Raw genomic sequence first — 13,785 nt, 5'->3', positions numbered from 1 at the left:
TCGAAGCATCCCTGTCACTTCATAACGATGAATTGCAGGCAACAGGTGTGGCTATATTGGAGATTTAAAGAGGATGGAAACAGAGTCTGCCCCCTTGCTTTGGATGCCCAATCTGAGGAGCCCCAGTCAGTACTGGTGTGACTGGACAGACACAGGACAGAGATAGAGCCCAGAACTTCCCTTTGGGTTTGAACCCCTGTGCAATGAACATAATCATTCGGCAAATTGGCCTGGTGCCGGTTAAATTGCCAGACCCCAGTGGACTTGGGAAAAATGGGGAAGCTGTCGCCCCTTCATGCTTGCCAGATGTTTTTTGGGGGGGAATGAGGCGGGGAGCTTTGAGGGATCCTCACACTCCACAGAAGACACAGGAGCCTGTTAAAGGGATTGCTAGATGGTCAGAGAAAAGACAGAGGCAAAGCAACCAAGAATACCAGAGCAATAGCAGCCAGTAGACTTTGATCCATTTATTATACTTGCAACTTGGTCCTTACAGAATAATCAGCAGAGAACCCTGAACAAAAGTGTGTTTGACATTTTATACTTTTGCTTTTGAGAGGGCCTCCTGGCAGAGTTACCACCCAAATCATCACAGAATGTCAGGCAAATATAATGGAGGGAGGTGCATCAAGCCGCTATCAGTGGGGCAGCCATGGTGGCAGCCAACAAAGATGCAGTCCACTGTGGCTGCTGCTGCTTTCCTGCTGACTGAGAAAAGATGCTCTGCCTCAGTGCCAGGGGAAGGTAGTGCCATGGTGCCTTGCAGTGAGGGCAAACAGCTGCCCTGTTTTCCCTCAGCATAAGGGGAAGGTAGATCAGCATCGTTATTGGCTGAGATCATCGTGCAATATCGGTGGTACCTTGAAATTGGCTGCCCTGCTATCCCTTGCATGATGAGCAATATATTGCTGCATATTGCTGGGTCAAAATCGTCAGCTCAGTCTGATTTCAAAACGAATTTTGGCAAAATATATTGAAAATCACACAGCACTAAGTCAGACAATAATTACCATGCAAAAAAAACCCAAAAATTTAGTTGGGGGGATGCAAGGAAAGGGGTCGTGGACCCCCTGGGTGTGTTCCGTGGACCCCCAGGGGTCCCCGGGCCCCTTATTGGGAACCACTGATCTACCTGTATAGTACAGACCAGAGCTTTCCAAATTTTCCATGTTGGTGACACACTTTTTAGACTTGCATCATTTTGCAACACAGTAATTCAGTTTTACTAGCAAACTGGAGGTTAAACTAACCCCTTTCTAGCCCTGGGAGGAACGTGGGGAGTGTTCGCCCAACACACCTACACATTGCAGCTGAAACATTAATGTGTTGTGACACACAGTTTGGAAAGCTCTGGCATTGACCATTATAGCTTAAATGGGTGACAGTGTGGCTGCAGTGCAAGGTGGTGATAGGTTTTGTGTGTGGTGTATATGCAGGGGTGCATTTAGCTATATGCATCTCAATATATATGTGTGCATGTGGTGATATTTGCACAAGGTGATTTTTTTATAACAAGAGGATGTTTGAGTGCCCTCATTCATCCACCCCAAAACACAGGTCAGCAGTGGTGTTGGTGTTTTGCGTCCATAGAAATTTTATACAGATCTCTGCCCCTTATTTTTCAACAATGGCCACGCTATGTGAGAATGAGACGAAGCACCATTCTCTCTCCAACCTCCTCCTGCTTGGATTTCGCTGTGTGTGTAGACAGCCTCTGTCACCCACTCCTGCCGGTTTCCCCACCCAAGGAATCCATATAGACTCCCAAGCCCAACCTCAGAGATTCCACTTCAGAGGAGGCCATTAGCGTAATGATGGGAGGTCACAAAGTTCAGTCCAAAATGTCAATTTTCATTTGGCAAAATGGCCCTGTGTGAGGAGTGGGCAAGCTTCCATCCTCCCCTCTGGAAGGATCCTGCTGGCTCCTTCAGTCATTGCTCCCAGTGGGCCCTGCCTTGCCCAGCTGATTTGAGGTGCCAATAGCTTTGTGAGCCAATGCAATTATCAATAAGGGTCACAATTGTTTGCTTCCTAGATGGCCTTTCCCTTCTGAACGGCCATTATGGGGCTGTGGGTCTTTATGAGTTTATTGACAAGCCTCACGCCCTCATTCATCTCACACCAGAATAACGTTGGTCAGCCATCCTGCATGTAGAGGCCTGCTGTAGATACTATGCACATGATCCATAGCAATGATCCTACAGTCATGCCAGCTTCCCCTAGGGCTGGTATGGGTAGCAATGGAGCCCCACTGCAGGCTGCCCAACTCTGGTTTAGGGCTGGTCCTTGCAGTGCTTAGTGATCAGATTGCTTGGCCTTGATTATCTTTTCCCAAAGTGTGAGTATTGATTCCTTTTATTCTGATTTACGGCCTATTCCTGCCCTAAGAATTGAGGGAGGAGGCTCTGCAGGAGAGACCCTGTGATTATTTGGCTGTGCAGAGTCACAAGCTGCTGCCAAAGGGGTGTTTAATTAAGTGGTTTAATTAGACTCTGGCAGTTTTAATTACCTTTTGTGATTATGGAATCTACTAAGAACACCACAGATTCTGCAAGGGAATTATATGGGAGCAAGAGGAGGCACCACACAAACAGCCCAGTGAAATGGGAATCCTTTGGCTCTGGAGCAGGAAGCAGGAGAAGGGTCACCAGAGCATGGGGAGAATGTGGGTTTTATGTGGGGTGGAGGGAAGCATTGAATTTGCCACAGCCCTGTAAAGAGCAGAGGAGTGGATGGCACACTGGGCCGTGTGCTTCATGGGCAAGTAGGAAGAGAAGCCACAACCTGTCTTACTGCTACGATTGGGGTGGGGGTCAGGAACTGACAGGTGAGTCTAAGGAAATCTCATCTATATTAAGGACCATTAAATGGGCAAGCCAATGCGAAGTAGAACTGAGCAGGAAGAGCAAACAGTTTTCTCTGCGTTATGAAGTTTAAGGAGAATCTTTGCTGGGACTTTTCAAAGGTGCCATCAGGGGTCATATCTGGCACTATGGTGCCAGCTTGTGGGGCTTTGTGGCCATTGAAATGGCCATGCCTAGGAATCGAAAGCAGGTATGGTTGTGGTTATGTCAAAGGAGGGGGTGTCAGCCTCACCAGCCAAATAAAGGCAGAGAGGGAGGTGAATAACCTTGGCTCACAATCTGGGGCTCCCCAGAAAGTAAGGCCAAATGAATGTTCAGGCACCTTAAGAGGGAAACCTTTAGGCTTGGTCTTAGCACTACTTTTGCTCAGATTCAGATCTCACCACCATATTTACACAGACGCCCTCTCACACATGCAACAAACAGCACACAATCCCAGTGACCAAACAAATGTAAATCTAGATTTTGACACCCAAATGAGTGAAAGCTGCCAATAATCGATCCACCTTGCACAACACAGATCATCTGTTAAAAGCCTCCTTGTAAATCTCTGCATGAATTCACACTGTGGCAAAGTTAGCACATGTGTGTGGCAGCAACAAAGGGACCTCCAGCTGACAATTGTTTTGACCAGACCTAAATTTAAAAAGCACTGCTACTAATAGTAATTCCACATTTTAAGGAACATGGTCATGGTTTCCTTTTGAGACAACTTGTGGTTAGCTTCAGATTTGTTAAACAAACTATGAAAGGGTAGAAATGAGTAATAGAATCATAGAATTGTAGAGTTGGTAGGGAACCCAAGTGACATTTAGTCAAACCCCCTGCAATGCAGGAATCTCAACTAAAGCATCCATAACCTCTGTTCAAAAACCTACTGAAGGAGCATATGCAACCTCCCAATGGAGTCTGTTCCACCATTGAACAGCTCTTACTGCCAACCAGAGTGCTCTCTGTTGTTGCATCCATGAAATTTGTCTCAGGCTAAGCTCTGGGTGTCTCAGCTACCCCAGCCCGTGGCTACTCGATGCCAGCCCACAGATCTTCCAGTAGTAAAAGGAGGTATTTGAGGGAATCTTCCTGTGGCAAACCAGATAGAGAATCATTGAGGGCAAATCCCCCCCCCAAAAAATGTGATTTAGCACTTTCCCCATGTCATGGGGTCAGAAGAAGGGCCTGTGAATGGGCCCTTGGGAGCTGCTCCTCTCTCTCCACCACTTTGTAATTATGTAAATATGTAGATATGACAGCCCTGCCATTAATCCTTCTCACCCAGAAGAGGCAGTGGAATGAGATTTTGTAAATACTGTGTGCATTAATCTGGCTAGCTATCATGGATTAATGGGCACAAGTGGTGGTGGTGATGATGGGATGCTCCTCAGAACAGCCTTCCCCAAGACCCCTTCCTTGCAAAAGTTCTCCAAAGGTGGGGTGGGCTTCCAGACTCTCACTATTTCTGGGGAGATTCAATCACATCCAGCAAATTCAGTCTACGCAATAATAGCCAATTGGGAGGCTCCACTATAAGGCCTTTTGCTCCACAAGGAATTGGGCTGCTCATCCCTGGTGGTCTGGGAAGGGACAAAATCATGATGGAAGGGTGTGTGGTGTGGGGAGAGGTAGTTTCCCCGCCCCCTTTCATAACACTAATACTCAACAGGGTTGTCCAGTGAAGCTGAATGTCAGACAGAAATGCTGGACAGAAAATAATAATGATGGTGAAGGACTTCTTCATCCCAATGCATTGTTAAACTGTGGAACTCCCTCCCACAGAAGGCAGTGATGGTCACTAACCTAGATGACTTTAAAAGAGGACTGGACAAATTCATGGAGAGAGGGTTATCTGTGGCAACACGATGGCTGTGTACTGCCTGAAGGATCAGAAGCAGTCTGCCTCTGAATATCAGTTGCTGTGGATCATAAATGAGACATAAAGCTGCTCCACTCATGCTCTGCTTGCTCATGAGTTTCCCTTTGTGGGCACCTGGTTGGGCACTGCTGGGCCTGGTGGGCTCCCTTTGGCTTCATCCAGCAGTGGCCTCCTTATGGACCTGGGCTATGCAAGGTGATATTAGCTGGAACTGGGGTGGGTGGTGGAAACCAGAGAGAAGTGGATCTTTGATGTGACTGATCCTGCCTTCTGACCATGTCATGGCTGCCTGTCCTAATTGCACAGATGGGAGATGGTTGCACAGTCAACATGGAATATGCAGATGTTGGATTTGAGAGCTTGAGCAGATTTCAGCAATGGGAAACTTGCCTTCTTGTCCTGCAGGTGTTCTGAAAATTAACCCCCTTCCAATTTTCCATTTTCCCGTCCTCCAAATCCCATCTATTGTATGTAGGATTGCAGAGCAATTAAGGGTTTGTTAGCACACATAGTTTTGGCAGGAAAGGAGCTAGTGGTTTCAATTCAGTCAGGGAATCTGATTCCACTGGGTAATCCTGCCAGCCACTGTTTTGGTAACGAGTTCCTGGGGTCAAGGTTGGACAAAGCTGGAAATGCTGCTTTGTTTTGTTTTTTTACCCCCTTTCCACTGTAATGATTGCAAGTTAATTATTTTAAAGGTCATGGTAGAAAATATGCAAAGTGATCACCTGTTTCTAGACTGCATCAATCTTGGAAATGTGCCAACATCTGAACTGTTCACACTCAATCCTTTCATTTATACTACAGGGGCAAAAGGACAGGGGTGGGTTGAGTTTGGTCAGCTCTAATGTTTTTACTGGTGAAACACGAGAGCATGAGAAGTGCTGAAACACGAGAGCATGAGAAGAACCTGCAGGATCATGCCAAAAAGGGCCCATCCTGCCTGGCATCCTCTTCTTACCATGGCCAAATGCCCCATAAAACCTAGGAATCAGTATAGACTGCCTCTAGACATGGAGGTTCCATAAGAACATAAGAAGAACCTACTGGATCAGGTCAATGGCCCACTAAGTGCCGCATTCTGTTCTCACAATGGCCACCAGATGCCAATTACTGGAAGCTCCCAAGCAGGACCTGAGCACAAGAGCACCCTCCTCTCCTGCAGTTCCCAGCAACTAGCATTCAGAAGCATCACTGCCTCCGACAATGGAGGGAGAACATAGGAACCTGGTCCCTCAACCAAGAAGAAGGTGTAAATTCCAAGGCCTCCCCCATCTTACTTTTTTAGTGTCTTTGGAGAGGATGCAGAGCTAAGGACCAGCTTCCAAGAACCTCCTGCGCGCACACACACACACACATATTTACACAAACCACAAGCCTCCCCATCAAAAAGGCAACAATAAAGTTTTTGATAATTGATCATTGGCTGCTTATTTTGACTCTTGAGTGTTGCTTTTACCTGGGATGGAAAAAAAGATGTGAAAATATTCTCTTTTATTGAAATATAACTTACCAATACCACAAAAACACATCCTTGCCGAGGTTTTGGTAATAAGTTGGTTTTATTCCGTTCAGAGGCAGGCAATTAATTAGCTAATATTATTTAATGGGCTGGCAGCCTTATAGTAGTGACTTTTCCATTTCAGCCTTGTTTCCCGCCCCCAGAAGCCCAGCTTTCGCCCCTGCCCATTGTGTCCAAAATGATGCCTGCCAAATGTTAGCTACAGATCTTTTGTTAATACTGCCTGTTAAATATTCATGCTGGGATATCTTTTAAAAATGAATGCTGGCGGAAACTGAGAAAGGAGGCAGATCCTCAAGTTACCTGGAGCCACATGGCTATGTCAGCCTCTGGGAGGCATCAGACAAACACACACCCAACAGCCACCCAAGAGTGCATTTTAGTGACATAAAGAGACAAATGCCTGCAAGACAAAGTGGGTGGGTGGGTGTGGGTGTCTTCTGATGATCCCAGGACCCACCAATGCATGCTTGCAGTAACCAGACATGTTCCTTAGGGCAATGCTTGACTTAATCCACAGAGTATGGCTGGGTTGGGAGCAGTGTCTTCCTTCCAGGCTGGCAAGCAGCCTGCATCCTCCACAATGCTGGAAGGCCACCTTCAGCCTCTGACACTTCAACACCCTCTCTGCACCCCAGCCTCTGCTGCCTGAGGCTGCTTCCTCACCCCATCTAACTTTAGGGCCGGCCCCTCAGAAGGGTATTCCTATCAAAAAGTTTTGGAAAGACATGACACAGTTTGTCCTAAGGCTGAACTGCACCCATCACGGCCACGCAGTTGCAGTGACACTAACTCAGTTGTCACGAAAACCAGTATTTCTCCATGTCTGGATTTTAGCACAGGTGTGTGATTCCTGCATGGAGAAGACACCCCCCTCTCCCCCCCCTCCAATGCCCAATCGACCTCCTTCCCTTTCAGCCTCTTCCTTGCATAATGCGCACAGGAGGGCAAAAGGACAAGAGATCAGGAGTCAGCCATGGAGGGTGTCTGGTTTCCCGTCACCAGATCTGGGCCTCACAGGCAACTTCCTCATGAATAGCTGGCTTACAATGGCTCACGAGGACTTCACTGCTCAACACTAGTGAATTATGCACAAGTCCTGGCCCTGCAGAGCAGATGGCCTGGTGGAGGAGGTAACATGAGCTGGAGTGCCCAGAACTGGAGGGCAGGAGAAAAGAGAGGGGTGGGGGGATCTCCCCCTCAAAGTCTGGTGCATACCACAGTTCACTTAAATAAATAAAAAATTAAAGGAAAAACCACTGAATCCCAGGTGGATAGAGAAGTTTCTACAAAGTTTGCCAGCTTGTTCAAAATGGCAGCCCATGTTGAGGTCTGGCCCATTACATTTTGCTGCCTGCCTGAGGAAAAGGACAAGATGGCGTCCACCCCACGAACAGTGCGGGGGGTGCAGGTGTTTTTTGCTCTCTGCCTGCATGTGGACGGTGGCTTCCCTGTGAGGTCAGAGGTGAAGGGATGTTTTTATGAGGTCTCTGAAGGAACTCGTGTCTTGTAAACAGAGGAGATTAAAGTTAATGCAATAAGTCTATGTGTTCCCAGGTTTCTCCCAAATTACTTAAAGGCGTATTGTATGCCAGGGCTCCCTGTGCAAAGGCAAAGCTCATTCCCCACCCAATACCTTTTATTGCATCATTATTGAAGGCCCCTGGGGTCACAGGGTCAGCAGCCTTGGATTAAGCGGCCAGCCATGGAGGTCAAAGTGATTAGTGTCAGGAATCAAGGCTCAACAACACCCCCACCGGCGCACACACATAAATAAGAATGTAAGCAGGGCCTGCTGGATCAGGCCAGTAGCCCATCTAGTCCAGTGTCCTGACCTCTCAGTGGCCAACCAGATGCCCCCAAGGGAAACCCACAAGCAGGATTCAAGCACAAGAACATGTGGTTTCCAGCAACAGGGATTCAGAAGCATTGCTGCCTCCAGCTGGGGAGGCCAAGCATAGCCATAATGGCTAGTAGCCCTCAATAGCCCTTTCTGTGAATTTGTCTAGTTCTTTTTTAATAGCATCCAAGTTGGTGGCATCACTGCCTCAGTTAATTAAGCTTAAGTCAATTAATTGACTGTATCTGTATACATTTGCATATGATAAAGAAAACAAATACACTTGCTTTGTGTTTAGATGTGATGTATTGTATTCTCCTAGCTGCCCCAATCATCACCATCACCATCATAGTATGCTGTCCCAATAATTGGGGACACCAGGGTTCGAATTCCCACTCAGCCATGAAGCTCACTGGCTGTAACCTTGGTCTAGTCTCTCAGCCTAGTCTCACAGGGCAGTTGTGAAGAGAAAACAGAGAGTAAGAGAGGCATATTCGCCACCTTGAGCTCCTTGGAGAAAAGGTGGGATATAAAAACAAACAATACAAACAAACCAAGTGTTGCATCTCTTTTAGACATAAAGGTGAGGTGAGCTGAAAGGTGCTGTGAGTGTCACCTGGACTGGTGGTCAGGACAGCCCCCCAGAACTGAAAAGAGGCAGACAGAAGCAAGTCCACCAGGCTCTGAGTTCCCCTAGAGATGTAGCCACAGGTCTTGCAGCTGCCAGCCTCTGCTACCCCTGATCCTGATGGATGCACCTGCTCCATTCCTCATTAACACTGGTAAATAAAAGCATAAAAGGTGTTTAAAAAGGAGTAAGATGCTAGTAAGAATCTGAGCCCAGCCCCCTGCCCTTCCATTGGTGGATTCCTTCATTTGCAAGCCCCCTGGCTCTGATCTGCCTTGGACACCACACCACCCACCCCCTGGTGCCCTTGCACCGGTGGTTTTGGATGCTTTAGCTATGATTCTTGCACTGCAGCAGGTTGGAATAGATGACCCTTGGGATCCCTTCCAACTATAGAATTCTAGGATTCACCCATTACCTGAGCTGGTGCAGCTCACAAATCACCTTGACAGGCCAATCAAGGGGGGGGGTCTCCCCCCCTTTTTTCTAAAAAAAACAAAAACAAAAAAAAAAAAACCGAGTTCTGCCTTGTTGAAGGATGATTCACCTCTGGCAGTGCATTCTGGAGCCTCCGAATAAATCTGTCAAAAAAAAAATATTTTTCTCAAAAAACAGCTCACTTTGAGCTTTCCACTGGGGTTATGCTTCCTGCTGCTGACCACTCTCTCACACACATACATGTGGACACAGACACACAGACACACATTCCCACCCCCCTTGCTCCTGCTCCACTGACAACTTCATCCTAATAGTCTCCCAGAAGGAGCGATGAATGCATAAGCTGCATATTGATCAGGCGGCCCCGTGATTGATGGCCGGATCTCTTTGACAGATGAGCCGGCTAACGGGGCTGCCAATACAGAAGCCCTGGGTGGGTGGGGGGCTCTTCCACGCAGCCCCCCAATGGCCTGTGACCCGAACGGGGCATGCCAGCAATGTCCTAATTTCGGTGGGGAGAAAAGGCACCCCTTGCTTGTGCGTGATCAAATAATTCATTTGAAACTTAAAACACTTGGACACTGGCAGATTGCAGAAGGGGAAATATGATGGATTGTGGGTTGAAAAGAGCCGACTTGGCGACGTTAAATTGATCCACTGGAAAATGTTTTTGTCTGCTGTGAAAAATGGGCAATATCTCTGCCGCGCCAAAAAGGCCTCTCATCTGGGAAATAATTTGCTCGTGATTTCCAGCAATGGGGTTCCTGCATTTCCCCCTGATTTTCTTCAGGTTTTAGCTCCTTTTACAGGTTTTGTGTGCTTTTCTGTTTTAGAAGAATTAAAAGGAAAGAAACGTTGCTAACAGCTTTTAATAGGGCATGATAATAACAGGACTGCCCTCCTCCCATTAAATCACAGAGGAGAGTCTTGTTAACGAAAAGCAGCTTCAAAATGTTCACTCTGGGTGGTCCTGACTCTGCAAAGGTTTCTTATAGCCCCAAGTAAATCATGCTAATTAAGGCTGACCTCTTTTCCAAGGAAGGATCCTGCAAACATTAGCTTCACTACCACCACTTATTCACAAGATGCCACAAGGAGTGTGCTAGAGGCATGAGCCCCAAGTGCATTTGTCTTCACTCCAGCCCAGAATCCTTTTTCACCTGTGGGTTTGGTTGCCCTCAAGGGTGAGTCTTGGGCTGTCAGAGGCTACTTAACAGACTTGCTCCAGGCAGAGACACAAATCTGCAGAAAGGTACTGAGTGCTTTTGGGCAACTAAAGATGATGGGAGGCTTACCCTTTGAGCCTGGATCTATTATGTAAGGTCCAAAGCCCTTTACTACATTTGGACATACTTTCTACACAGGCCACCTTCCTTGGATACTTATTCAGGCATTTGGATAGCCTAGATCCACCTGTAGATGTTAACCAAGAAGGGTGTCCTGATGCTTATTGCATTGTTATTGTGAGCTGATGGAGCATTTCTTTCTCCCATAAACCCTGATACTGAATTATTAAGTCCCAAGATGGGTGCTTGCCACGTTCTGGAGAGATGCCCAGCCGCACTCTGAGAGGGGAAGGTGCACATTGGCACCTATTATGACTTCCTAACCTATGTCCTGTTTTGTGCACCACAGTTTAAGAGGGCTACTGACAAGCTGGAAGCTGTGCAGAGGAAGGTTACCAAGAAGATGGAGGGTCTGGCAACCAAGCCTTGTGAGGAACAGTTGAGGGAGTTGTGCATGTGTAGCCTAGAGAAGAGAAGCCATTGCTTGACAATGGAATAGGCACTCTCAGAAGGAGCTGGACTCTCCTTCCTTGGAGGTTTTTAAGCAGAGGTTGGATGACCACCTGTCAGGGGTGGTTTAGTTGTGATTCCTGCAATGCAGGAGGTCAAACTACATGACCCTTGGAGTCCCAACTCTACAGTTCTGTTTCTTTGATAACTACTGGCAAGTCAAACTGCTGGAAGGAAGAGCGGCCTCAGGCAGACTTGAGCCCAACTCAAATAGCCAAAAGTCATGGTGTGGCTTCCTCTGGGCCTCTCTCAGTGGGGCATTGGTCACCACAGGAGAAGACTTTCCATCTGGAAGAGAACCTGGAAATGCTTCATTTTCTTTCCTGGCAATTTCTCTTTCTTTAGCACAAGTGTGTGTGTGTGTGTGTGTGTGTGTGTGGAAACAAAGCTGGGACAACATTGAAATTCAGTTATCATGTTTTGCAGAGAAGCCTTTGGCATTATTCAAGGCATTGCTCAGCATGTTAAGAGCCAGGAGAAAATATTTACATGCTAAAACATTTCTAAGCACCTTCTGCCAAATAAAGTTGCCCAGCCAACCAGTAAGTATGAATTTTTTTGTAGCATGTATAAATCACGTTTGTGACAGATCCCCAAGAAATAGGGCAACCAAGATCCCTTGTTAATTCCCCAGCACAACCATTTATTGAAATTAGGCAGCCGGGATAAACTCTGGCCAGATCAATAATTATCTGTCTAACACTATCAAGCCCTTGCTAAGGAGAGCTCCAGTCTCTTGCTTGCATGTTTGGAGTGAAGTTTCAGTCAAGGAGTTCTTGACTGATTCAAAGGAAGGGATTGCAAGTCTCCAGGCCATTTCAGGAAGGGGATGGCAGCCGGGGGGGGGGCATCCACAGAAAGGTTCAAAAGCCACCTGCTCTTGGGTGAAAGAAGCTTACAAAATTATGCACAGCTTGGAGAAAGTGGACAGAGGAAAGTTTTTTTCTCTCTCTCATAACATTAGAACTCTTGGGCATCCAATGAAGTTGGAAGTTGGAAGATTAAGGAAAGTACTTCTTCACACAGTGTGTAGTTAACCTGGGGAACTCACTGCAACAGGAGGCAGTGATCGTGACCAACTTGAGAGGCTTTAAGAGAGGATTAGGTACATTCATAGAGTAGAGGGCTATGAACAGCTACTAGCCATTCGATGCTTCTGAATAGCACTTGCTGGAAACTGCAGGAAGGGAGAGGGCTCTTGTGCTCAAATCCTGCTTGCTGATTTCCCATGGGCAACTGTTCAACCAGTGTGAGAACAAGATGCTGGGCAGCTAAGGTACTGGCCTGATCCAGCAAGCAGGATTTGAGCACAAGAGCAACACTCTCCCCTCCTGTGCTTTCTAGTACTTGGTGCATTGTTGCCTCCAACTGTGGAGGCTGAGCGTAGCCATTGTGGCTAGTAGCCATTAATAGTCCTCTCCTCCATGAATTGGTAGAATCCTCTTTTAGTGCTAGTGTTACAAGAGTGTTTCCTCCATCCAATTTCTCCATGCCATGCATCATTTTATGAACTTCCATCACGCCGTTTCTTACCTTTAAACTAAAGAAGACCCAAATGCTGCAACCTTTCCTCTGAGGGGAGTCACTCCATCCCCTTTCCTAAATCTTTTCCAGCCTCCTTTTTGAGGCAAGGTATACTTTTCCTCTCTGTGATATTAAAAAGGCCAAGCCAGGGCTGGGAGTAGCGGTGAGGTGATCATCATACAGACCCTTCCACAATAGCATCTGTTGTTGTTGCTGCTGCTGTTGCTGTAATTCATGGTGGGAATGATTCATCCCACGAAAGAGTCCCACCCCCCACAGAGAAGCTCTGTGATGGCCCAGGGAGGCTGCCTGATGGAAAGTAAGTTATGGATCACTTTCCAATATGAGCAAACAAGAAGCAGCCCATGTATGGAAATGTTCGCTTGAAATATGCTCCAGATTTGGTGAATCCATATTTATTTTCCAAAGCCTTCTTCTTCTTCCAGCAGATCTGTCATCCTCAATAACTCAGTCATTAGAGCATGAGACTCTTAATCTTAAGGTCGTGGGTTCAAGCTATATGTTGCGTGAAAGATTCCTGCATTGCTTAAAAATAGCAAAATGCCAATTCCCAGTCTTTTGAGGTCCCCTTTCCTCCTCTCTAAGTGGAGAAAGGTAGTTGTGATTCCTGTGTTTATTTATTTGAATTGTATACTGTACTGCCCTTCATTTGGTTCACAACACAATACAATATAATATAATAAAAACAATTAAAAAATAAGAACAAATATCCCCCACAACACATTTAAATGGGCATTGGGTGTCAATCAGCCAAAGGCCTGGTTAAAGAGGAATGTTTTTGCCTGGTGCCTAAGGGTGTATAATGAAGGTGCCAGGCAAACTTCCCTTGGGAGAACGTTTCACAAAAAAGGGAGCTACTGCAGAAAAGGCCCGTTCTCTTGTTGCCACCCTCCGGACCTCTTGTGGAGAAGGCACAAAAAGAAGGGCCTCAGAGGATGATCTCAGGGTCTGGGTGGAGAGAGGTGGTCCTTGAGATATTGTGGTCCTGAGCTGTTTAAGGCTCTTTGGACTATCCCTGTCCAGATAGGGGCACAGCTGGGCAACCAGCTGAAGTTGACAGAAGGCACTCCATGCTACTGAGGCCACCTAAGCCTCAAGTGATAGCAATGGATCCAGAAGTACTCATAAGCTATGGCCCTCCTTCAGAGGCAGTACAACCCCATCAAGAGCAGGCAACCTCCCATCCATCTTGTTTAGTGAACCACCCACAAACAGTGCCTCAGCCTTATCTGGATTGAGCTTCAGTTTGTTGGTTCTCATCCAGTCCATTACCAAGGCAAGA

Source organism: Lacerta agilis, chromosome Z (genome assembly GCF_009819535.1).
Source record: "Lacerta agilis isolate rLacAgi1 chromosome Z, rLacAgi1.pri, whole genome shotgun sequence".
In the NCBI taxonomy this organism is placed as follows: Eukaryota; Metazoa; Chordata; class Lepidosauria; order Squamata; family Lacertidae; genus Lacerta; species Lacerta agilis.
Note: the sequence above shows the minus strand (reverse complement) of the source record.